This window comes from Eumetopias jubatus, unplaced genomic scaffold, assembly GCF_037043125.1.
Source record: "Eumetopias jubatus isolate StellerSeaLion01/CBP00866 unplaced genomic scaffold, mEumJub1_p1.0 scaffold_9, whole genome shotgun sequence".
NCBI lineage: Eukaryota > Metazoa > Chordata > Mammalia > Carnivora > Otariidae > Eumetopias > Eumetopias jubatus.
In genome coordinates, this window is record NW_028274815.1 from 79,347,966 (window position 1) to 79,371,622 (window position 23,657).

Consider the following 23,657-nt stretch of genomic DNA (forward strand, 5'->3'; position numbering starts at 1 on the left):
ACTTAGTACCAAGGTGCAAAGGAGGAAACCCATTTCCCCAAAAGAAGCGAACAAACACACAAAACCCAAACTTACCTACTAAGCCTCAGATCACACTGCACTATATTTAAGTGCACATTTGTTAACTTACACACTCCCAAGATTTTTGGCAAGTTTCTTATTCTCTGTTATGTGGGATCATTAACTCCTTACTTCGGGGCCAAGTACTACATTAAAAAAAAAAAACAATAACAAACTATTTTCTGCTGAATAGAGCATCTTATTTAGAAGACCTTTGGTAAGTATTGCCGGGCAATTTGTGGGACAAAGGACACTCAGTTTTATGAAATCTCTGCGGAAATGGATCTGTCATAGTCATCGCCTGTGTTGGAATATAGTAAGTGCTCAATAACTATGTATAAAGGTCAACTCCATGCCCTCATGAATTTCAAGTTTTCCCTAGTAGGCTGATTGACCAGTGATTTTTACTCAGGTTCCTCTGGGGCTTGAATCAACACTGGTACCTACAAAACAGCCTGAGATGAGCAAAGTGATCCATTATCACCAGATGCTAATCTGAAGCGGAGTGTATTGTTTAGTGAGAAGGGCAGGCGATTACAGGTGAAGACTACTTGAAGGCAGCCGGGCATCCTCCTGGTTGCTATGCAACCCCAGACAAGTCCCTCATCCTACCTGGCCTCTGTAACCTCACTTGTTTCCTCATCTAGGAAATACTTACAACACACTGTCAGGCAGTCAACAAGCATTTATGGAATACCCACAGGGCACAAAGCAATAAACTTACTGCTTATTTAAGCCAGGAAATAAAGCTAAAGCATAGCAGAGGATTAGCCCAAATACCTGGGCAAACGAGGCACAAGTAGAAGTATTAGGCTCTGAAATCCTCCAGGCGATTGTGGCCCTATGCAGTTGAGGCTTTGGGGCATTTTAAAATTAGTATCTGAATACTGACTTTAGTCAGAATGTGTGTGTGTGTGTTGGTTTTCTATTGCTGTTACAAACAAATCATCTCAAATTCAGTGGCTTGAAACAACACAAATTTATGATCTCACAGTTCAGAATCTTAGAAGTCCAGATGGGCTGAAATCAAGCGGGGCTGTGTTGTGTTCTCGAAGCTCTGGTGGAGAATCTGTTCCTTGTCCCCTCTGGCTTTAAGAGACTGCCCACGTTCCTTGGCTTGTGGCCCCTTCTTCCATCTTCCAAGCTAGCCATGTCAGGCATCTTTTTCATACTCCCATCTCTTCTGCCTCTCTCCTCTACTCATGAAGGACCTTAGTGATTACATCGGACCCACCAGACAATACAGGATAATCTCTGCATCTCAAGGTCAGCTGATTAACAACCTTAATTCCACCTGTATAACCTTAATTCCCCTTTGCCATATAGCCTGACATAGTCACATGTTTTCAGGATTAGGACTTGGGCATCTTTGGGGGGGCATTATTCTGCCTTGCACAGTGTGTGTTTGTGAGTAATTACTTATCTATCAAGAGCAATGGTGGGTTATGAATTTTGTGATTATAGCTCAGGGAACTGTATAAGACTATTACCGTCAGAGCTTTATGTTTTAAGGACATAAAATACTAACCCTACAATCAAAAACAACCCTGGCATTTATAACATGATTTATGGTTTGCAAAGCACTTTGACATGTATGTTTTTTTATTAGACCCTTGTAACTACACTGCAGGGCAGATAAGGAAAGCAGTGTTATCTCTGATTTATAGATGCGTAAACTGAGGCACAGAGGGATTTCCTTAAGGTCACAAAATCCGATTCACACCCAGGTATGCAGAATTTTAGTCCCGTGTTCTTTCTATTACCCATACTGCAAAGCCCTCATGGCATGTGTCATATCAACATATATTGCCCAAAGAAGTAGTAAGAGATCTTATTTCTAACCTATGAAAGGAAAAACAGATGTGAGGTTGTTCAGAAACTTAAAGAACACAAAGCCTGCCTCCCACAGAGCTGAGGAGATTCTCTCCCCAACAGTTCAGAGCTGATCCCTGATGTGTGCTGGGGGCAGTGACACCCTAACGGATGGAGAGGACAGGAGGAACAGTTCATACAGGCAGAGTCACCATCACTCTAAGGTACAGCAGAGCGATGTCCATACCTCACGTCCATGGTTAAAAGGAATTGCTCACTTTATGGTTCAGGGCTTTTTGTTTTCATTTTTTTGTATGAATAAAAGAATGAACCTGTAGGAGACCTGTACCTTGTGTGCACATTGGCGACCCTATATATAAACACAGATAGCCAGAGAGGTTGAGGAGTTTTGTTAAAATCTTGCATGCCTGTTTTCTGTTTTATTCTCCAAAAAGGTACATCATTTTTCAAAAAAGATTTTACTTATTTGAGAGAGAGAGAGCATGAGAGGGGGGAAGAGGCAGAGAGACAAGCAGACTCCCCACTGAGTAGGTAGCCCCAATGTGGGGCTTGATCCCAAGACCCTGGATCACTACCTGAGCTGAAGGCAGATGCTTAACCCACCGAGCCACGCAGGTGCCCCAAGGCACATCATTTTAATGGAAAACCCAAAATCAGAAACTTGTTCATTTTAACCTTGATCTCACAGATTTGTTCTGTTTCATGCCCTAAAAAAAGAAAAGGAATGATTCTTATAACCCACTAAAGGGATGTGCTGATGATTAGTGAAATGTGGTGGTTCCTGATGAATGGGTTAGGCGCACGGCTAGGGCCAGTCCACAGAGACTGTGTGGGGTCGTTATCACCCACTCTCTCTATTTAGAGGCTGCCCACTGCAGCCTTTCCAAGTCAGGTATCACTCTTTCCCTCCTAGTCACCTCTGAAGACACCTCTCAAGGTGAGACACTAACAGAAGCTGAAAAGTCACAATCCCCTGCTGGCAGTGCCCGACAAAGGCGCGTGGTCCACCCTGGCTGAGCAGTATCCTGATGCAGCATCCTCTGGAGGGCAGACCTTCCAAGCCCCAGAACCCCAAATGCTCACAGTGCATGACACCTCGAGATGTGACTCTCATGGTTAAGCTAGTGAACGATAAGAAAGATAGTCCCTGGTATAACACAGGAAAATACATAAATGTAAATGCATAAAGGGAAGTCGAGTGTGACTCCCTACCTTAACTGCCTAACACAATTCCCACTAGATGCATAAATTATAGTTCCTATTAACAGCACTATGAATAATAATCAGTTTACTTTCTGACTTGTATCTAAATATACTTTCTATATGATTTCATCTTTTATTCAGCTGTTTAAAAGGAGAACATCTAATTACAGTTCCTATTAGTCAACATTAATTTTTTTTTTATTTTTGCTATGGAGCATGTGTGATGACTGATTTTCTAAAAACAGAATTCTTCAGCATATGGAACAAATCGTGTTATTATTAATGCATTCCCAAATGACTCTGCATTTCAATTCCCTTAATTATTTAGTCATTGCTGATTATGTCTTTTTACAATTCATTATCTCATTTCTTGCCATGTGGGCATTTTATTCATTAAGTGTCAAAATGAAGGGTTTGACCTAAAAAAAAAAAAAAAGGATAATCAGGAAATACTGGCATATTTTTAAAAGTCTGTGTTTCCCTTCTTCAACATTTTCATGCCATGTGATAATACACTCTAAACAACAAGTATTTCAAGGACATCTTAGGTAGCAGTGCTGATCTGTGTACTGTGACAGCCATGTCGGCCCGGGTTGGAGGGGCATCGAGGAGGGGAGGCTATGCAGTTGCTTACCGGAGACATCTCTAAAGATTAGAACGTACAAGTTCCAACTATAGCTCAATCACACTGTGATGTTCTCATTTTAAACAGAGATACTATTTGTGTGAGTGGACTGTTGTACTAGTTTTATTCCAAAGCTAAAATGATCTTTTAAAAATAGCTCTTTAAGTAGTGCTGGGAAACACAGGGTAAGAAACATTTACTAAATTGAAAGAGAACTTGCTCTTTTCCTTAAAAATTTTTTTAAAGATTTTATTTATTTATTTGACAGACAGAGACACACTGAGAGAGGGAACACAAGCAGGGGGAGTGGGAAAGGGAGAAGCAGGCTTCCCGTGGAGCGGGGAGCCTGATGCGGGGCTCGATCCCAGGACCTGGGATCATGACCTGAGCCGAAGGCAGATGCTTAACGACTGAGCCACCCAGGTGCCCTGAGAACTCGCTCTTAATAAGAATTAATTTTGTCCTCTGGCTGGTCCTACTGAAGTTACAAAACCAGACTCTGACTGGGACTATTTAATAAGGCCTGGGCACTCTGACCTTCAGGCGGATGTTGGCTCATGATTTCGGTGAGGTCTGTGTACCCTGTCCGAGACCAAATTCACTGTAGACATTTATAAAATATCAAGGGGAAACTAATAAAGGATTAAGAAGGCTGAGGATGTGAGAAAATCAGAGGAGAACATACTTATTTCTACCTGGCTAAGGCCTCTGTCTGAGATGTCAGGTTTTCTGAACAAAACTGCTTTGTTTGTAACCTAGATGGTAGATACTACAAATAGTAGCACAGAACAAAATGGTAAACCTCTTATTAAGTGTGCCTTCTAGCTAAACATGTACCTCCTGATCGTGCTAAAATCGAGGACTACTGAACAAGATGTGAAAAGGGAACTCATTTCCTTTTTTTGATTTAGAACAAACAAATGCCATACAATCAAAGGAGGGTGCATCTAGGCAAGACAAAGCCTGCAAGAGATGGGCTCAAAGAGAGTATTACTCATCTGAGGCCCAGAGAGAGAATTTCTTTGGAGAAAGATACTGTAATACTGTGATGCTTTTCTCCCCCATCTGAAGTGGGAGGAGGGAGAAGGGAGCTAGTTCTTCCTCACCTCAAGAAAGGGCTTTCATACACAAAACCGTGCAGACATCAACAGCCCTCAGAGGACTTCATATTTGCTTTGGGTGCTTGGGGATACCTAACTTAAGCCTGCAAAAATCATCAGGGGAGCAGTGAATGGCTGACATGGCGGCACAGAAGGCTCTGTCACATGTGGATTGAACTTTGACCTACAGAGAGACAAGACATACACTGGATGCAGAAGCTGGGTTGGGCAAGAACATGGAGAGAAGAGGCAGTCATACGGAACAGAAAGAGGCACTACCCTCATCAAAGGAGCTACAGGTAGATGCTCACAGTGAGGAAAAATCTTTTTGGAACCGTTAAAGCACCCCACAAAGAACCAGTGCTCTTTCCCACAGAGAGAGACCCGCCAACTCCACAGAGCACCAGTGCCAGTTCCTAGGGACAGCCAAGTATGACTTCTTGGGCCCTTAGCACTTTCTTGTCACCCTAGCTCTAGCCCTGGGGGAGCCAGAAAGCTTAGCTGAAAAAAGAAACAATGCAAGACAGTGAAATAGAGAAGGAGCACCTATGTCCCTCCTTCCCTCCTAGGATTCCAGCCTGAAGGAAGCCCAAGTTGGGGGAAGGAAATCTTTAACTTTAAATGAGTTCAGAGCCTTGATGAGGCCCTATAGCTGGGCATTTTAATTACTGAAATGAGATTTTTTTTTTTTGTCACTAAGAGTGACTGGAGGACTTTTGAATCATCTAATAGTGTCCGGGAAACTAGTGAGATTTCATGTAAGGGCAGGAGAAGAAGTAGCCCATGAAAAGGATTTCAAGAGACCCCCCTTTTTGGGCTTTATGTTTGCATCCTGTTGAGTACTCCTTGGATGTAACAGTTGCATTTTTTTTTTTTTTTACTGTGGTAAAAAAAAAGAAAAAAATATGTAACATAAAACGCATCATTTTAATTCATTTTTAAGTATACTGTTCAGTGGTACTTACATTCATATTGTTGTGTAACCACCATCCATCCACAAAACCTTTTCATCTTTCCAAACTGAAGCTCTATTTCCATTAAATAATATGTAGTAGTTGCATTTTAAAGAGGAAATAAAAGAACTCAGCATAAGGCCTGGCTCTTGGCCTTGGGATTTACTACATGCTTTTGTTGCTATTTTACTTTCATTTTTTCCATTTCTGATGCTCTTATTTGTGTGTGTGTAGATCTGAGTTTCAGACCACATCATAGTCCTTCTGCTTATGAATTTCCTTTAACATTTCTCATAAAGTAGGTCTGCTGGTAATGAATTCCCACATTTTTTGTTGGTCTACAAAACTCTTTATTTCTCTTTAACTTTTAAGGAATATTTTTGCTGAGAATTCTGGGCTGACAGCTTTTTTCTTCTTTCACCACTTGAAAGATGTCTCTCCATTGTCTTATTTCTTGCCTGGTCACTGATGAGAAGTCTTCCGTCATTCTCGTCTGAGTTCCTCTGTTGGTAATGTGTCTTTTTTCTCTGGCTGGCTGCCTTCAAGATTTTCTCTTTGTTTTTGGTCTTTAGCAGTTTGAGTATGATATACCTTGGGGCGTGTGTTGGTATTTATACTGCTAGGCATTCTTTGAGCCTGAGCTTCTGGGATATGTGGGTTGGGGGGGGGGTCTGTGGCTAATTCTGAAAATTCTTGGCCATTATTTGTTTTATCTTGTTCTCTTTTCTTCCCCCTCCTCGGATTCCAATTACATGAATATTTCACCATTTACTATTACCCTACAGAGCTTAGATGCTCTGCTCTATTTTTTTCTTACATTTTTATCTCTTTGTTTTCATTTCGAGTAATTTCTATTGATTTATCTTCATACTCTGATTCTTCCCTCAACTGTGTCTAGTCTACTGACAAACCCATCAAAGGCATTTTACATCTCTCTGTGTTTTCCATTTCCCCATTTTTTCACGTGGCTTTCACTCTTATAGTTCCTATCTCCCCAGTGAAATTACCTATGATTCTGCATGCATGATTTTGGATTCCTAACAGAGGTAAAAACTAACTTCATAATTTTAGATACCTTCTTCCTTCCGAGCCACGAATGTATTAATTGAAGCCACTTAAGTTCTAATGTCTGTGTCACATTGGATTCTGATTCTGATGACTGCTTTGTCCCTTCAGACTGTGCTTTTTTGAAGCCCTTCATTGGTCTCCTAAGTTTCTGTTGAAAGCCATACATGTTGTATAGGGCAGTAGACTCTGAGGTAAATATGTTCTGTGCTTGCAGATGAGAATGCCTTTCCCTCTGTTAGGTCTTTAGTGTGAAGGTTTGTGTTCACCTAGTCAGGAGTTGGTATGGATATGAAGTTTGCGCTCTGCTTGGCTATGAGTCTCCTCACTTGACTTTGGGTATTCCCTATGCATGGCTCTTCCAGTTGTATCCCACTCTTATTCTTACTCAATCCTTGCTAGTGTGGTGGTTGGAGAATTGGGGAGGGAAGACGGACTCTGATGTTTTGATTAAGACTTGGTTTCAGGTAGGCACCGAGAACAGGAGTCTTGGTGGTGTAGCCTCCTCCAGAAGTAATGTTAGGTAGCACATATTCCTGTGCCTTCCCCAGGGGTAGAGCTGTTTGTTTTCTTTTTACCAGGTACAGTGGGTCTCCCCTAGGGACCTCAGGATGCATTTTGGTTGTCCTTCCTCCTGGAGATTAAGGCTTCTGTTTCTTAGGAATGAGAGGGAGAGGGGTCTGAGATTCAGTTTCAGAGGTGGGTGCCATTCCCCTGCCCCACCAGGGGATCCACCAGAAGGGCTGCAGTTTTGTGCCCTTCTTCCCACAGATGAAGGTCTCCAAGCAGTCAGAGAGACAGAGGAGTTGGGTCTGGATGGGGGCTGAGCAGTGACTGCTATTCCCCTCCTCTAGCCAGCACCACAAGAGAGGCTTCTCGGTATGCTCCCTGGTCTTTCCTATGAGTGCCTGGTGGAGGAAAAGACTGCAGCAGACAGCAACCTTCCCTGTGTTTGTGCCACTCTCCTGTGAGCCCACATTCAACTTTAGCAATTCATTACAGGTTTCTAGATCAATCTTCTTGCTGGTGTATATGGCCTTGGGTGGTGCCCCATATGAACAAATGCTCAGGTCCCATTTCTTCCTGAAGGTGTCTGGCTCTCATCACATTTCAGGTTAATTGTTTGCCCTATGATGTCAGTTCTTTCATGGGTTAAATAGTTTCTCTAGCTTTTTTCTTGTTTTGAGTGAAGCAGTGCTTCCTCCAGCTCTCTATCTTTTTTCTGTAGCTCTGAGCTGAAGCATCACTGCTTTTCATAGCACTTTACCATGTTGTGTGCAATCCTTAATCTTCTTGGAGCTACACAACCAACCTGGGTCAAGCACATGTTATTGCTGCCACAGGCAGACAAGACAATCGGCTAGAAAACTTACTATTTACTCTGCTGAATATGGATGGCCAGTTCTTCATCATCAAGTACTGATAGGTATCATTATAAACTCCTACTTCACTCAAGAGTAGATTCTTATCAGAGGTAATACTAAGTTTATAATTTTAGATGCTTCTGAGTTCCCATGAAGCCATGAATTTTCTATATGTAAAATTCTAGCTCTTATTCATTTCTGGACCCTAGAATTCTCTGGCTTTCTTAATAGTATGAACTCAAGGCACTGAATACAATTTAACAAGTAATATGTCCCATACTTGAAAGTATATAAGATGCCTTTAAATATTGAATAAGTCCATTTTTTCATGAAGATAGATTTTCAATAAACCATTCAAAAGCACTTATTGAGATGATTGCTGGGTGCTACGAAATCAAACGGAAATGTTTGATTGAAATTAAAATTGAAATTAAGTCTGTACATCACTGAAAAATATTGAAAAGAAATAATCCTTCATACATGGTATAAAAATGCCAACCCACTTTCCTTCTCATGTCTCCTTTATGGGTCTATATAAAAGCCGAGGATTTTCTGAACCCACCCCTTTGAAGACTTCCACCATTTTAATTCATTGTCCTTTCAAGTCCCAGTAGATTTCTGAGTTTTACATTGCTCTCCTTGGTTGCGTAAGTATATGTGGAAAGGACTGATATTTAAGTAGGAGGGTTCTGTGTCATTTGCGAGCTATTCCAAGCAGTGTACCAATTGTATTTCAGTGTGAAAATACTGCTACAAGTTAGAAGTTATGCATGATTTTTAATCCTTTGTGAGCTCTCAAAAGGAATCTTCAGGAACATAGTAGATTAGAACACATATTATAAACATTACTTTGCCTGGGTAATCTGATTTATAATGAGGCATACTTATAAAACCATACATGTATAAGAGCAGCTTATAGGCACAAGTTGACATAGTTTTATAATCAACCAAAATGGCAAAGAAATTTAAATAAGCACTTGAACCATGCTTAACAAGACAAAAAGCTACCAACCACCTATCAAACTAGTGTTCCACCAGAGGGCGCAGTCTGCATTTATTCCCTTTGCAGCCACTTAGTATATGCCCCTGAACGGTTGCATATAAAACTCTATTTTTGTAAAGTGATTTATAATGTCCCACTGGCTTTTGACTTTATTCCAAGCTTTACTGTTTGTCAATCAAACTCAGTGATTTCCAACATTTTTGTTTTCCTATTAATGCTGAGTTTTAAAGAAACTGTAAACAGACTTTAGGGGAGTCTGAGGCTAATCCTAGGTCCATCTTTTCCTATAGCCAGGAATCCTTTAGAAAGCAATTGTTTCTTAGCAGTAAAGATAGCCACACAAGTATTCTACAGCTAAATAGTCTAGATGGAAATTTCTTTAAGTAAACCTCGTCTCTAATGAATTTGAAAATACTCGATTATCCTAACAAGGAAACCAGCAGCTAACAGTCATCAGTTCCAAAATAAACTGTTTATTTCAATCACAGATTTACAAAATTGGTTTACCTCCAGAATTGCATTTGATGAACGAAAATATTTTGTTAGACGCTGACTCACTAAGATGTGTGTATTCACAAATTTACCCAGCAAGAGATGTTACAACCATATCAAATAGTGAGTGAGAACAATAGCTTTTTTTTTTTCCTGGGCAAAATGTACACTGTCTTGAAACCTACATTAGCGCAGTGTTACCCGGCCAGTTGGTGGTGGAGCTGTTGTTGAACGCAGGAGTATCTGATGCAAAAGCTCAAGCTCCAGGACAACTCACACCCGGGCTTCTGTCCCTTGGAGTTCTTGGTATCTCTGGACTCCCCATCTTTACCCACCCCTCTTCTGGGGGAGGAGGACAGCACTGAGTGTTGCTTGCTCTTATGAGGGGCAAGACGGCCGGAGGTGTCAGTAACGTATAGCTCCATACAAGGCAGCGTATAACACAGGCTGATGTGAAAGACCCATATTCTCAGTAACAGACACACTACTCAGTGACTAGCTTCCACATGAATACACACTCCAGCTCACTCCGTAAGGAACTATCAGTGGTATTTCCATGCTCACTGCACCTCCCTCATGCCACTCGGCACGTACCAATCCTCAGTCTAACTGCTGCCAGACGCCTTGCAGCTTCTCGCCACTGGGGCAACAACTGCAGCTGTCATGCATCCCTTTGTTTCCTCGAGGCTGTAAGAAAGAGGTGGTACAATGCAAGAGTTCTGATGTACCCTCACAAGAAGAACTGGCTCAGTCTTACATTTTGAAAATATTCAGAGTTTTGAAAAAATTGCACGTATGTGTTTATGAGCTTGGGCTCCACAGACCTGAGTTTGAACCCTAACCCTGTCTCTTAATTTCTCTCTACATCTCCGTTGCCTCTTCTGTAAAATGGGGATGACATCATATAGGGTTACTGCAAGGATTAAAAGAGGTAATAGATGTGAAGGGCACAGTTAGCCATCAATATATGTTAAGCAATGCCATTATGATACTTTCCTATGCTTTAAGTTGCGTAGTTTGCTCTAGTCTAAGGAGCCAATTCAAAACACTGCGCCTTAAAGACAGGGAGGCTATGAGGCAATATTGATTTGATTAGCTTGTCCTCATTTTCAGTGATAAAAGTCCAACACACATCCTGCAAGCTTTCCCAGTGCTCCTAAGATGTTGGGGGCGGGGAGAGGGAAGGGGATGGGAATGCATTTTTAAAATGTTCAAATCAAAATTACTGCTCATCTGATTTCCTAAACATTTGTTCTAATTCACCAAATATTTTGCTCACTGCCTCATCTTTCCTTCCTCCATTTGCATGTGCTTCGCTTTTGATGTGGCACACACTTTAAAAATACATTATTAAGCAGACAAGCACGTCACCCCCGGAGCTAGCACTCTGTCCCCTGCTTATTCTTAACCAATCTCCTTTTGTGTTCTTTTGTGCTGAAGTGATTAATCATTTCAACTATTCAAGGGTTGCTGACGATCTTTCTAGATGATGCCAGCTACCATGACCCCTCCTCCCCCACCATCCACACCGTTTTAAACATGTTAGGAATCTGCTTTGGAGTCTTTATTCATGTCACAGTGGGCTCCTCATTTCACACAACAATAACTAGTGAACCTCCAAAAGAACTCCGTGTTCATTTCTCATCTTTTTCCAGAGTCTGGGGTTGGATGTGTGTGGAGAGGTTGGTGAGAGACGTCGGCGGAAAAAAACAAGGAAACAGGAAGTTAAGAAGTCAGAATGATAAACGCTTATTTTGCAGATTAGAGGAGACATTTTTCTCTCACTGGTTGGAGAGAACCTGTTGCACCTCATTGTTTGCGCAATATCATCTTTTTCATCGCATGTGGCTGGATTTTCTCAAACCCCCCCTTTGCGTCTTTCTAGTTATTTGCAATGGAATTTTCAAATGGCTTTTGTAGTTCAAGTTGAGTCTCAGATTCATCAGGGTCTCAATCTGTAATTTGGTTAGAAAGAAGCAGCTGGGGTAGGTTTTCAGGGATTGGTCATTTTTTAGAAGCCACTACTAATATTTTTAGCTAACTTTAAAGGTTCTATTTTGAAAAGCCTATTCTTCACTCCCCACCCCACCCCTCGCTATACACCATTAAACTGAATTCAAAAATCTGTTTTAAAAATTGGCCCAAAATACTGTTAGGTCACAAGTTATTGCCAGGGAAGGGAAGACTAAAATGATTCATAAAGGAAATATGCAGATATAAGTATTTCAATAATGTTAAATGAATTAATATAGAATCCCAGGGTAATTTAAAAAGAAATATGTACTTTACATACAGAATTAATCTATATTTGAGACTATTAAAAAGATATTTACAAGTATATGAGGATAGAGTTTTAAATTATTGCATAATACATCAATTATAAGCACGCTGATCTTAAGATTTTTAATCACATTTCAGAGGCCTAATCAATGTTCATAGATAAATACTTTGTTTAAAAAAATAACATAAAATCTTTAATATTTTTAGTTCCACAGAACTAGACGTCTAATTATTTAGAATTACAATGCAAAAATAAGGCACTAAAATAAAAACATTATACTGAAGAATCTGTAATAATAAGCAGGTCACAACTTCTGTGATGTCCTAAGAAATTCAGGGCAGAGAGAACGATACCCATTTGCACAAATAGGCACATCTTTTTAGTGGGAGGAGAGACAGAGGGAAGGTACATTAAAGAAAATAAATCCCCTACTGTTAGCGTATGACAATTGTTCTCAAAGCTAGTAACTGGAGAGACAGGCAGTGGTGCACCTTTCCTGTTTTATCATCAGAAACTGAAATTGTTTAGGAAAGCAGTATTTGGTAGAGGGCTGGTCTCCAGAGAGTGGAGGTGTGAGCCGTGGTACCGAACATAGTATTTCTCCAGAACTGTTGAGGTCTAAGTGGGGTCAGGAATGGAGCTATGTGCAAACGGGACGACACGCCATGTGCAAAACCTAGTTAGTGTGGGGGACTAAAGAATGCTGACAGTAGGGTACCTATTCGGAAATTATGGGCTGTGTGGATAGCTTTCAAAACCAGAACAAAATAAGATGCCTGTAAGTATGGGAGCATGTTCTAAAAGTTATGCAAAATGTCTGAGTTCCAACCCCTACATTTAAAAAATACTTAAACTGCATTGCATCCAACCAACATAAAAACAAAGGAATTGCACACCTACAAATCACATTTCTCAGAACTATAGGACAACATATAAATGAAATGGAAAGGGGAATGGAGGTTTCTAAGTTTTTTCAGGTTATGCTGATCTAAATAATTATGAATATAAGGACTACAGAAAATGTAGATTAATATCTAGATAGATGGTCTAATTTTTCAAGGCCCTTATCTCTTTAATCTGCAAATTATCATCTTCTATTTAAGAAATTATCTTCAACTTTCCTATGTGGATACAAATTTGTAGCAAATTCGTAATTTCACACCCCTCAGTTTGAAAAGGTAACAGAAAACACTGTGTGTGGTTTTCATGATAATAAATACAATTTTTAAATGTATGTCTTGAGCTGATCGCTTTTGGGTGGATGTGTTTTAATTGTTCTAAGAACTGCTTTCCACAGAGCATAACAGCAGCGGAAAGAGCTTTGACTTCCAGCCCTTGATGCTATGAGCAGCAAAATGGTAATTAACCAAATGATCCCTGTAAATTTATTATCTTGATTTCTTCAACTTGTACATTACACTCATTATCTATCAAAATGAAAAACTCTCTCTCCTGAAAGATAATCAGAACACAAGCAGCAGATAGACAGGTCTGAGCTCTCCCGACGTGTGAAACACCGGCAAGAGCCCATGGATTCCTTTTCACTTCCAACCCTCAGGAGTCAGGGGGTGAATTTTCTCTCTCTCTTGCATTTGTCCTAATTGTAGGATGTGTCCTAATGCTCCCAGGTCACACAACAGTTTTGGCTGTCCTTGGAGAGCTTATGTACTAGGGGGAGAGCACCTCAACATTTTTTGTTGCCGTACTGGAAGGACAATAAGGTAGAGAGCAAGAACACACATTGAGCAAAAGGTCAAAGTCATTCATTCATTATTCTCCATCCATTTATTTAGTATTTATTAAACATTCATTATATGACAGTCATTTTGATAGTCCCTGGGGATAGATGGTAACAGCCTAATGTGGGCAACGAAAGACCATTATGACTCAATATAGTAAGTGAAGTGGTAAGAATAAAGGGTATCTTTCCTGGGGAATACAGAATAGGAGCATCTAACTCAGACTTGGGAATCAGGAAGGCTTCCTGCAGGGAGTGATTCTCAAGAAAGGTTTGGGGACAGCAGAATTTGGGGTGAGGGGTAGACAGAGCATGTTCTGTTGGGTACAGAAGAGCATGAGGTAAGCCCAGAGGCAGAAGTAGAGTATAGAGGGGGGCAGTGGGTTAAGATAAGGCTGGAACGCAATGCAGGGCTAGGACTTGTGTGGCTCTCCCAGACCACATCCAAGAATCTGACTCTGTCCTAAACCCAAGGGGAGCCACTGAAATTTTTTAAAGTACACATGCTTCAGAAAGCTGATACCACCTACACTGGGGGAGCTGGCTAGAGGCAGTCAGTAGGCAGGCGGCCGGGGAGGAGGTCTCTGGAATAATCTAGGTGGGAAAGATGTTGGACTGAACAAGGAGGGTAGCACGGAGATGGAAAGAAGCAGACCTATTTAAGTGAGATCCAGAAGACAGACTGACAGACTTGTGTGGAACCGAATGTGACGAGTGTGAGCAGGAGAGCCCAATGGCTTGAGCAGCTAGATGAGTGAGGATAATCCATGCTGGAGGCAGAGCCCGCAGGGGTGTGAGATGGCATTAGGGTAGAGGTGTCCATGACACATATAAGTGGAGCAACTGGGGCCCTGGGTGGCTCAGTTGGTTATGCGTCTGACTTTGGCTCAGGTCATGATCTCAGGGTCTTGGGCTGGAGCCCCGTGTCAGGCGTTCTGCTCAGCAGGGAGGGCTGCTTCTCCCTCTTCCTCTGCCCTTCCCCCTGCTAGTGCTCTCTCTCTCTTCTCTCTCTCTCTCAAATAAATAAAGTCTTTTTAAAAAAGTGGAGCCATTCGGGGCAGCTGGATAGATGAGCATGAAACTCAGGAAACAGCTGGGCTCGAGATAACATACTTGCCCCCCACCCCATCACGGCACAAATGCCCCCAGAAGCTGGAGAAACGGTAGCCTCTAGAAGAAGAGAGAGCTGGAACAGAAGTCCGAGGAATCCCGGCACATCAGGGGTAGTTACAGGAAGAGAGGTACATGGAGGAGCTCAAGAAGAAATGACCACCCAATGGGAATAAATCCAGGATGGTGTGGTGAGAGAGGCTAAGGCTCGAGCATTTTGAGGTGGACAGTGCGGGCATCACATGGAATGCCCACCAGGGGATCATGCTGGGAACGGTCTCTGTGCTTAGCAAGAAGCCAGCATGGAGTGGTGACACTGGTAAAAGTGGTTTCAGGGGAGCATGGGAGGGGGAACCAGAGAGCAGTGGGTTGATGGGAAAGTGGAGGTGAAGGCCCACGGGGACTCTGGCGGCAGGAGTCAACTGAGGAAGGGGAAAGAGCAGCACTGAAGAGTGCTGCTGCACCAAGGAGTGCAGCACTGAAGACGCTATCTTCCAAAGATGGAAAGCATGTGTACACATTTACCCTGAGGACATGACACTATGAGAGATCTAGGCTGGAGGAGACCTGAGAGAGAGGGCACTCAGCAGCTCCTGAGCTGGCTGCAGTCATGCGTGGGACTCCAACACACAGGCAGAGGGATTAGCCGGAAGTCAGGAAAGAGGGAAGGAGGGGTGCCTGAGATTCAGGTAAGTTTCCAGGTCTGTCAGCAGGTCGGAACATAAGAGGTCTGGCAAGACAGAATCTAGGCCTGTTTGGTTCACTGCTGTGCCCCCAGTGCCTAGGACAGAGCCTGGCACATTGGCCAAGGAAGCCAGCAGGCCAAGGTGCGCATGCTAATAGCATCTATCTCCTCAGCATCTGGGACAGTGAAGCTCCTGCTCAGGCAGGAAGGGGGTCCAGGTGTCAGAGGTGTGGAGCAAGGGGGATGGCTTGGCTAAGCCAGTTCAACCTGGTTCTTGGGGATGAAAACGTCTTTCTCTGTATAAATCACAGAAACATATACCATACACAGATGTACAGTATATTTGCGGTGTTAGAATTTCATGGGGCAGCAATTAGGGAGAGTGTCTAAAGGCCCCCTAGAAGGGGGTAATGGGAAACAGCACAGGCCAGCTGCCGAGATGATCCTGCCCTGAAACTGGGATTCAACATAAACAAGAGGCCACAACTGGCGGGACACAGAGAAGGGTCCATGATCCAGGCCTCAGAGCTGGCTGCTAGAGAAAAGGTTTCACTGCTCCATCCTGGAAGTCCTGGAGGGACTGAGGGGTGGGGTAAACTCTGAAGGTGGACAAAAGACCAAGCACAAGGGTGCCTTGCTAATGGGGTGGAGTGGAGGCCATTCACAGAGGACTCATCTCAGAGGAAGGTAACGCTCACACATGGCCATTCCAGCTACAGGCTGAAACTGGCAAGCTTTCTGGGGGGTGGTGGGGAGATGGCCGTGTCCTTAGAGAATTTGAGTGGGCAGAAACAGTGGTTAAGAGGTCTTCAGTGATTTGTTCTCAAGGACCTATTTGCAAGGACCAGCTGCCTGAGAGAATTTCTAGGTTAGAGAGAGAAGCAAAAAAAGGTAGGGTAGAGATGAAGAAGGTCACAGGGCCCTTTTTGCCAGAAATTTTCTGATACAAAGGTTACACACCTGTATACAAACATTCAGTCTAAAAATACTTCAGCAAACAAAGAGGATCTTATTTGTCTGCACATGTTAAGTACTAATATCACTTCAGCAAATATTCTAATGTTTTCATGCTTCTTAATTAGCACTCCAAAATATTCTTTATTAAATGCCTTAACATAATCATTCCATAAATAATTACCAGTTTTGATCTTTGGCGTGGTTTTCAAAGTCCAATGAGCACATATGCTTATATTATACTTAAGTATAGAAATAGGAAAGAGAAAATAAAATTGCATTCATTCTGTTAGGTTAATTTAGCAAAGGACTTGAAGCAAGTCGAGTGGCCAGCAATATTAGCATTGAAGAGCTGCACTTAAGAGAACCCAAGATGAAAAATAAGTATGTTCTTTGGGAATTTATACATTTGAAAGTATTATCAGATATTATACTCTCATGTGTATTGGTATTTTCTAGAAGTAAAATAAAAACCACACTGCAATCGTAAACTTCATTCATAGATAAAGATAAGAATCTGCATGCTTTGTTCTAGATGATTCAAGCTTAAGCACTTATTTTTCTGAAAATGAGGCCTCACTGAAATACAAAGAAGCAGAAATCCGTGAGGGTGCTGTGAAAACCTGAGAGGCATGCATGGGTGACAAGTATAGTCCAATGGACCACATATGCACCATCAGGCAGCGACTGTCTCTGCTTCTGTCCCACCCTCCTCCACTCTTGTGTTGCTAGGGGAGGACTCTGCAAGGCACCTTTCACAGGAGCACCAGCATCGAAAGGAATGCATCTCTATTTGCTTTCTTCCCCACATTCTCTCTCTTACTCATTCTATAAGCATCTATCCCTTCTGCGTGTCTGGCAGGTGTTTTAAAGTGTGGCATAAATCTACTACTTTCTGAGTTACATTCAATCTCTTATTTCTTTGTTCTGTTGATGCCCCTTGAAAGGCAAGAGCAACAGAAAACTTACAAAATCACGTATTTTTAATCCCTCGGTCCTTTAATGTAATGCTAAGCTTCACCAAGTATCCTCATGAGAAACTGTGAAACTGGGTCTTTGACCTTGCCTGAAGCTCAGCACTGCATGCATCCTGGCTGGCTGACACACCTCCTGTGCATATCTCCAAGTCTTTACTAGCCTGGCTACGGTAGGAGGCACATAGCACCAGGAGCTTCCATGACATCCGGTGGCATTTAGGTTTTGTGAACAGGCCATTTGTGTATCTCCTCTTTTCTTTCAGTCAGCACCTTCAGAGTAAAATAGTGACCAACACCCATGAAAAGATATCAGCTGAGGTATCAGAATTCACTCTTGACTGTTAGGGCAGAAAGTACATTCCCATGGACCTTTAGCTACATGGGCTGCTAACATTCCTTTGGTCTTCTATCCCCATGGTTCTGTAAATGCCTTTGTAATTTCTAATGGTATGCATCAGAATGGGACAGGCAAACAAAGAAAGGCAAAGCCATTCCTGCCGTGCCTGGAGCTTCCAGACCTCTGGGGTTCCTTTGGCTATCACCCCCAAAGTCTCTGGGCTCAGAACAGATTCTGAATTTGAGGGGTCTCTTGCCCCACTGCTGTTAGAAATTGAACACTTCTGGAGGGATCACAAAGTCGACAGACTGTAGCCAAATGGCCCTGGAATGTAGGAGCAGGCCATTGGATACCCCGCACAGGCATGAGGATGCCCTTGGCAAGCAGAGATGGAGTCATTTAAGTAGGGCTTTTGGTTTCAGCCAAAAGGACTAGCATAATAACATCTCTTAAAAATGCATCTATGGTTGTAAAATAAGATATACACGTATTTCTGTTTCTATCCATTCAGATGACCAAATGCAGAAAGAGAAATGAAAACAAAACACTACCAGCCAATAGTTCATCTTGGGCAAGACCCGTAGGTTTTGTCTGGCGAATTTCTCCAGGCCTACATTAGGTTTACCCGTGCTCTGATTTTATTTCACTGCACCAAGTAATGGGATGTATTAATGGAGCTCCTCTGCAGCTCTACCTGGATTGATTTTGCCATTTGTGGGCTTCATTTTGTCACTAATAAAATCTTTACTGTTTGAAACAAATGATATAATTGATAAAGGAAAGAGCATGAGCTCAAAAAAGCCTGTCTGGTCTGAAGCAGGAGAGATTTGACTGAGGTCCATCTCTATAAATGACCCGAACAGGTCACTTAAAACAAGTTGTCTTTCTGTTCTCTATAGGCTGGCCAACATATTTTCATTTGGGTTAAGGAGCACGTAGACATTTAAGCACAAGGTTTGTCTTGGCCCACCATGAGGGTCGGAACATGTGAGGGGACCATAATAATGTGCACTTCATACGATGGTGCTTTAAAAGCTCTCCTTACTCACAGATCTCCCAGAATCCAAACTGAAAGTCTTGTCCAGCAGGCTCCTTGTCTAGGAGTATCTAGAAAAGGAGTTCCTTTATTTGCTGGAAGTCTGTTCAATTGTAGTGTCAGGAAACTGATTTGAGCCCCCAGAATTTAAACAAGTACCAGTTACCCCCTTCCTATCAACAGAAATGCAACTCTATGTAAATATTCACTATAAATATCACATAGGAAATTGGAATTAAATTAGTGACTAAAGGTAAAAACCAAGAAAATAATCTGCTCAGATGTTACCCTGAAATTGTCTCTAACGTCATCCTTTAAGTCCAAACCAGAATCTCCAACACTGGTCTCTTATTAGGAAGACTCACTATGCTATGAGCAGTGCCCCTCAACACCTGCCATCTAAACCTGTCTTGCATAAAATTTGTGCATCCTAGATTCTAGCCCTGCACAACCCCATTAAGTTGTAAACGGATTTTATTTGCTGAACAAATGTTAATGCCATTCTACGTTAATGGATAATACTACGAAAAGCACCTAAGTATTACAGCACTGGAACCTTTAAGAATGAAATATAGTATAACTTACAAAACTGTCTGTTACAAACATATGTCAGCCATGAGGGCTCCTAGCTCTTATCACCCATCTTCATAGAACTCGGTTATAATTTCTCCCTCGGTTAAGTGAATTTTGCAATAATACACAGATTTATTAGGTCCCAGGATTAGAATTCTCTGAGTAAGAGTAAAAAATAATTACACTTTAGAATATAATGTAATATTCAAATGACTTGAAAACAGTCACCTCAGCAAAAATAAGAGAGGGGGAGAGGAAAAAGAAGTTTAAAGATGAGGTTGATAACATTGGCCATAAAACCTCTGTGAGTTCAAGTGCACAAATGCATGATCTGGCACTTCTGAATCATAAACATGTGGAAATGGGAAACCTCCCTTTCACAGCAAAATGCCTGAGTGGTTCATTATTGAGCCAGGGGGATTTCTTCATTTAATAAGAAAGCTCAGTAGAGAAGATAGAGAGGGCGCTGGTGCCAGACGGTGCTCGTTAAAATCCCAGCTCTACCACTTTCTAGTTGTGTGACCTTGGGCAAGCTGTGTTTAGATTTCTTTGTCTGTAAAATGGGGATGTTAACAGTCCCTGCCTCATGGGGCATCTGTGATGGCTAAAGGAGCTAATACATGCAAGAAACTGAGAACAGTACCTCATCCGTATTAAGTGTCCCATAAATTCCATAAAATGTGTTCCATCATTTGGTACTTGTTCTTATCTACAGGGTCATTTACAAATGGAGAGGCCCTGGATGGAAACCGTGGCCTCTCCTCACAAAAGGTCTCTCGACTCCCCGACTTCATGTTCTCAGTCTTCTCTTGTCTGGATGCTGCTCCTTCTACTGCACAGAAACAGCACTCAATAAAGTCACTGATGAGCTTTTTGTTGTCCAGTCCATGGAGTGGTTTTCAAGCCTCGTCTCTCTTGTAGTCTCAGAAGTCCTGTGCGCTGTTGAGCTTGAAACTCTCTTTCCCTGGGTTCTGGGACCTCCCATGGCCACCATTATCCCTCAACTTCCCAAGTCACACCCTCTCCCTTTCATCTGCTAGTGGATCCTACTCGCCTTGGCCCTTAAATGTTGGAATTTTGGCTCTCATTGCTTCTCTTGTCTCTCTCCAGGCAAGTTTACCCATTTCTATGGTTTTATTACCAACATGCTAATTAGTCCAAAACATTGGCCTGCTGCTTAGACCACTGTTCTGAGCACCAGACCAATGTATACTCATCTATAGTCTCCATGTTTCCTGGACTGTCTCAAAGGTACTTCAAACTCAACATGTCAAAAAATTAATGTATGATTTCATCCCTCCCCCCACAAACTCACATTTCCCTCGATGTTCCCATGCTTGTGAGTGCCCCACCAAGCATCCCTCATCTGGGCAGCTGCAACAGCCTCTCACTCCTCTCTTCTTCCCCCTCCTCCCCTCAATCCATTCTGCATAGCAGTCAGAGTAGAGTATCTAAATGGCCAATCTGATCACATCATTCTGGCTTATATTCTTTCACTGCCCCCCTAAGCTTATCTTGGACAGAGCTGAGAAGGCACAGCCCTACCTGGCTTGTCCTGCCTGGCTTTTGCCACTACTCTCTAGCTACTCTGGCCTCATTGTCCTTTCTGGGTCCCTAATTAGCCAAACCCTTCCTGTTCCTCTGCATGCAGCCTCAATATTCTTCTTCTTAGGTCAGTTTCCTATTCATCCTCCAACTATTAGTCCAAATATTGCTTCCTCAGGGAAGCTGTTCTTGACCTAAAATGAGGTCATGTGCCCTATGGTGGGCTCTCATGGAACCCTGAGTACTTATCACAATTAACATTAGACATTTATTTACAAGATTAAAAATAAAACCTAGTATCTATATCCTCCAGCACATGGTTAGTTTCAAGAGGGTCGTATCTGCTTGGCCCACTATTATTTTCCCAGTACCTCCCACGTGGAAAGGGCATGCTAACACTCGTTAAGTGAATATCTCAATTTTCATTATTTTAAGGCACTTTCATGACCTGCTCATTCTCCACAATAAGAGAGAGCCATCACTTTTATGTGATGGCTCCATATAACGAGTACCTTGGTGAACTTGACCACATCAGGTTTACCTGAGCTGATCACAAGGGGGAGAGAAAGTGATAAGGAAAACTAGGGCCCACAAAGACTATCCATGGGAAGGAACCCAGGGCTAAAAAGGCCAGTAAGTAATGTTTACGATTTAGAGCAAATGGAATCTGTGAGCTATCACAATGATATTCTTCGTTCTCCCTTAGAGGATTCCTTCACTCAATCACTCATTCATTTATTCATTCTACAAAGTCGTGATTCTCAGTTCCAGACGTCAGGGCCACAGTATGGGAGGAAGACCAACATGTGGCAGATACACAATACATACCATTGGCTGTAATGGAGAAGGAGTCCCATGCTTGTGTTTGGAGGAGAGGACGTGCTTAGGACAAGAGAGGGAGACAACCCTGGAGAATGACTGGTGTGTGCGAGGCAGGGGACAACCAGGAAAACATTCTGGGCAAAACTGGGAACATGGACATGATCCTCTAGGAGCTCCCTCAGTACCGACTACTACTACTAACACATCAGGCTGATAGGTGAGAGCAGAGAAAAGGCCCACCTGGACACCACCATCACCTCTGTTTCCTCTGAGTCTATACCATTTCCCACTCTGGACCACACCTCACAGGCTCTGGGAAGACCAGAACTTGGAGAGGGCTCAGCTGTCTTCTGATGAAATCATCATCTCTGTTGCCCTGAACCTTGCATGTGTTTCCAAATCAATTATCTGCTTGGTCCAGCCTTTCCCGTTTGTTCCGTGCCTGATTCAAAGTGGGCCATGGTAGCGGCAGCACCGTGGAATATTAGGGTCAGTGTTGGGAAGTAGAAATGGGACCAGGGGGCATAAGGCTTTCATCAGCTCTCTTGAGAAAAAAATAATGCTTTAAACTCTTGACTGCAGCATTCAGTTTTATTTTAGGTGAATTTTATATCACCTCTACTACATCCTTTTGCTGTGTGAATTGCTTAAGCCCTTATTCAAACTTCAGGCTCGGTTTGGAGTACGGAAAAGAAAGGTCAAATGACAGGTTTTTACCATATCCTCAGAAAAGAGAAGAAAGGATAAGAACAGGTAGGATTTTATAAATTGGGAAACCAAAGAGGGATTGCTATGTTCTGGTATTACCATTTTGCTGACATAAACACCGTAACTAATCAAAGGAAGAAGGCTTAAACACTGAATATTTGGATTCCAAACATGAAAGTATGTCAAAAGAGAAACAGGAAAAGTATATTAGCACTTTACACTATTTGTTGTTTAATTTGAAACAAAGCCTCAGGTTAGAGATAATACAGATACAAAATACAGTATGTGTTTTATTTAACATATATTAAATGCCAGAAATGAAGCTACCCATTTTGACAACTGTTTTCTATATAAATCTCTGCCAGAAAAACAAAAATCATTATGAACTCAACAGATCAAATTTCAATTTCTTATTTTGGTCAACTTGAGAGTTAAAGATTTATTTATGAAATAACGCTTTCCAGGAAGCAAAAAAACAAAACAAAAAAACCCTGCCTCTGAAAACAATTTGATGATTAATGCAAATTTTAAAACCAAATAATTATATTACTGTCATTCACTGGCAATTCAAGAAAAAGTGTGTAGGATGTCCAAAAGTTAGAAACATATTAAAATAAAGGTTTTTTTCTTTATAGGGAATTGCCATCCCATCTGGTCTAATTTGTCTTGGTGTTTTGCCCAGCATAATATCAGCTCTCTGAGAATGTAAATTATTAGGTTACTCCCCTGAAAAAATATGAGTGAAGAAAAAATATGGGTTGAAGACGACATCCTGATTATAAGTTTGAATACTCAGGAAAACACTAAAATGGCGGAAGAGCCCAACCTTAGTAAATCTGGGTGTGAAACTGGTTCATGGAGGGTAGCTACTAGAGATGATGAGGAGGAAAAAGACAGTCTTACAGGGAGTAAGAGGCAACACAATAAGATGCAAAACAATATGGAAATAAATTTCCAGACACTGAGCATTACCTCTTTGTCAGAGTGCTTCTGATTCCAATTAAGTTTAGGAGAAAAATAACAAGGCAACCCTTGCCTGACTGGAAAGTATAGACTATTAAAGGATGCTTCTAAATAGAAGGGTGATATATGGGGGCATCTAAATGTGTGCACAACCATATTTTTCATCTCAACTCTGTTCTTCTGTCTCCCAGTTCTCTGACTTTAATACAGTGTCACCTCAGCCCATACAA

At 41.9% G+C, this 23,657-nt stretch overlaps 1 protein-coding gene across 6 annotated transcripts in view; it reads right to left on the bottom strand.

Moving 5' to 3' along the window:
• AFF3 (ALF transcription elongation factor 3) overlaps positions 1 to 23,657 on the bottom strand; it is a 565,487-nt gene that overhangs the window by 253,289 nt on the left and 288,541 nt on the right. The gene's annotated exons all lie outside the window — the stretch shown is intronic.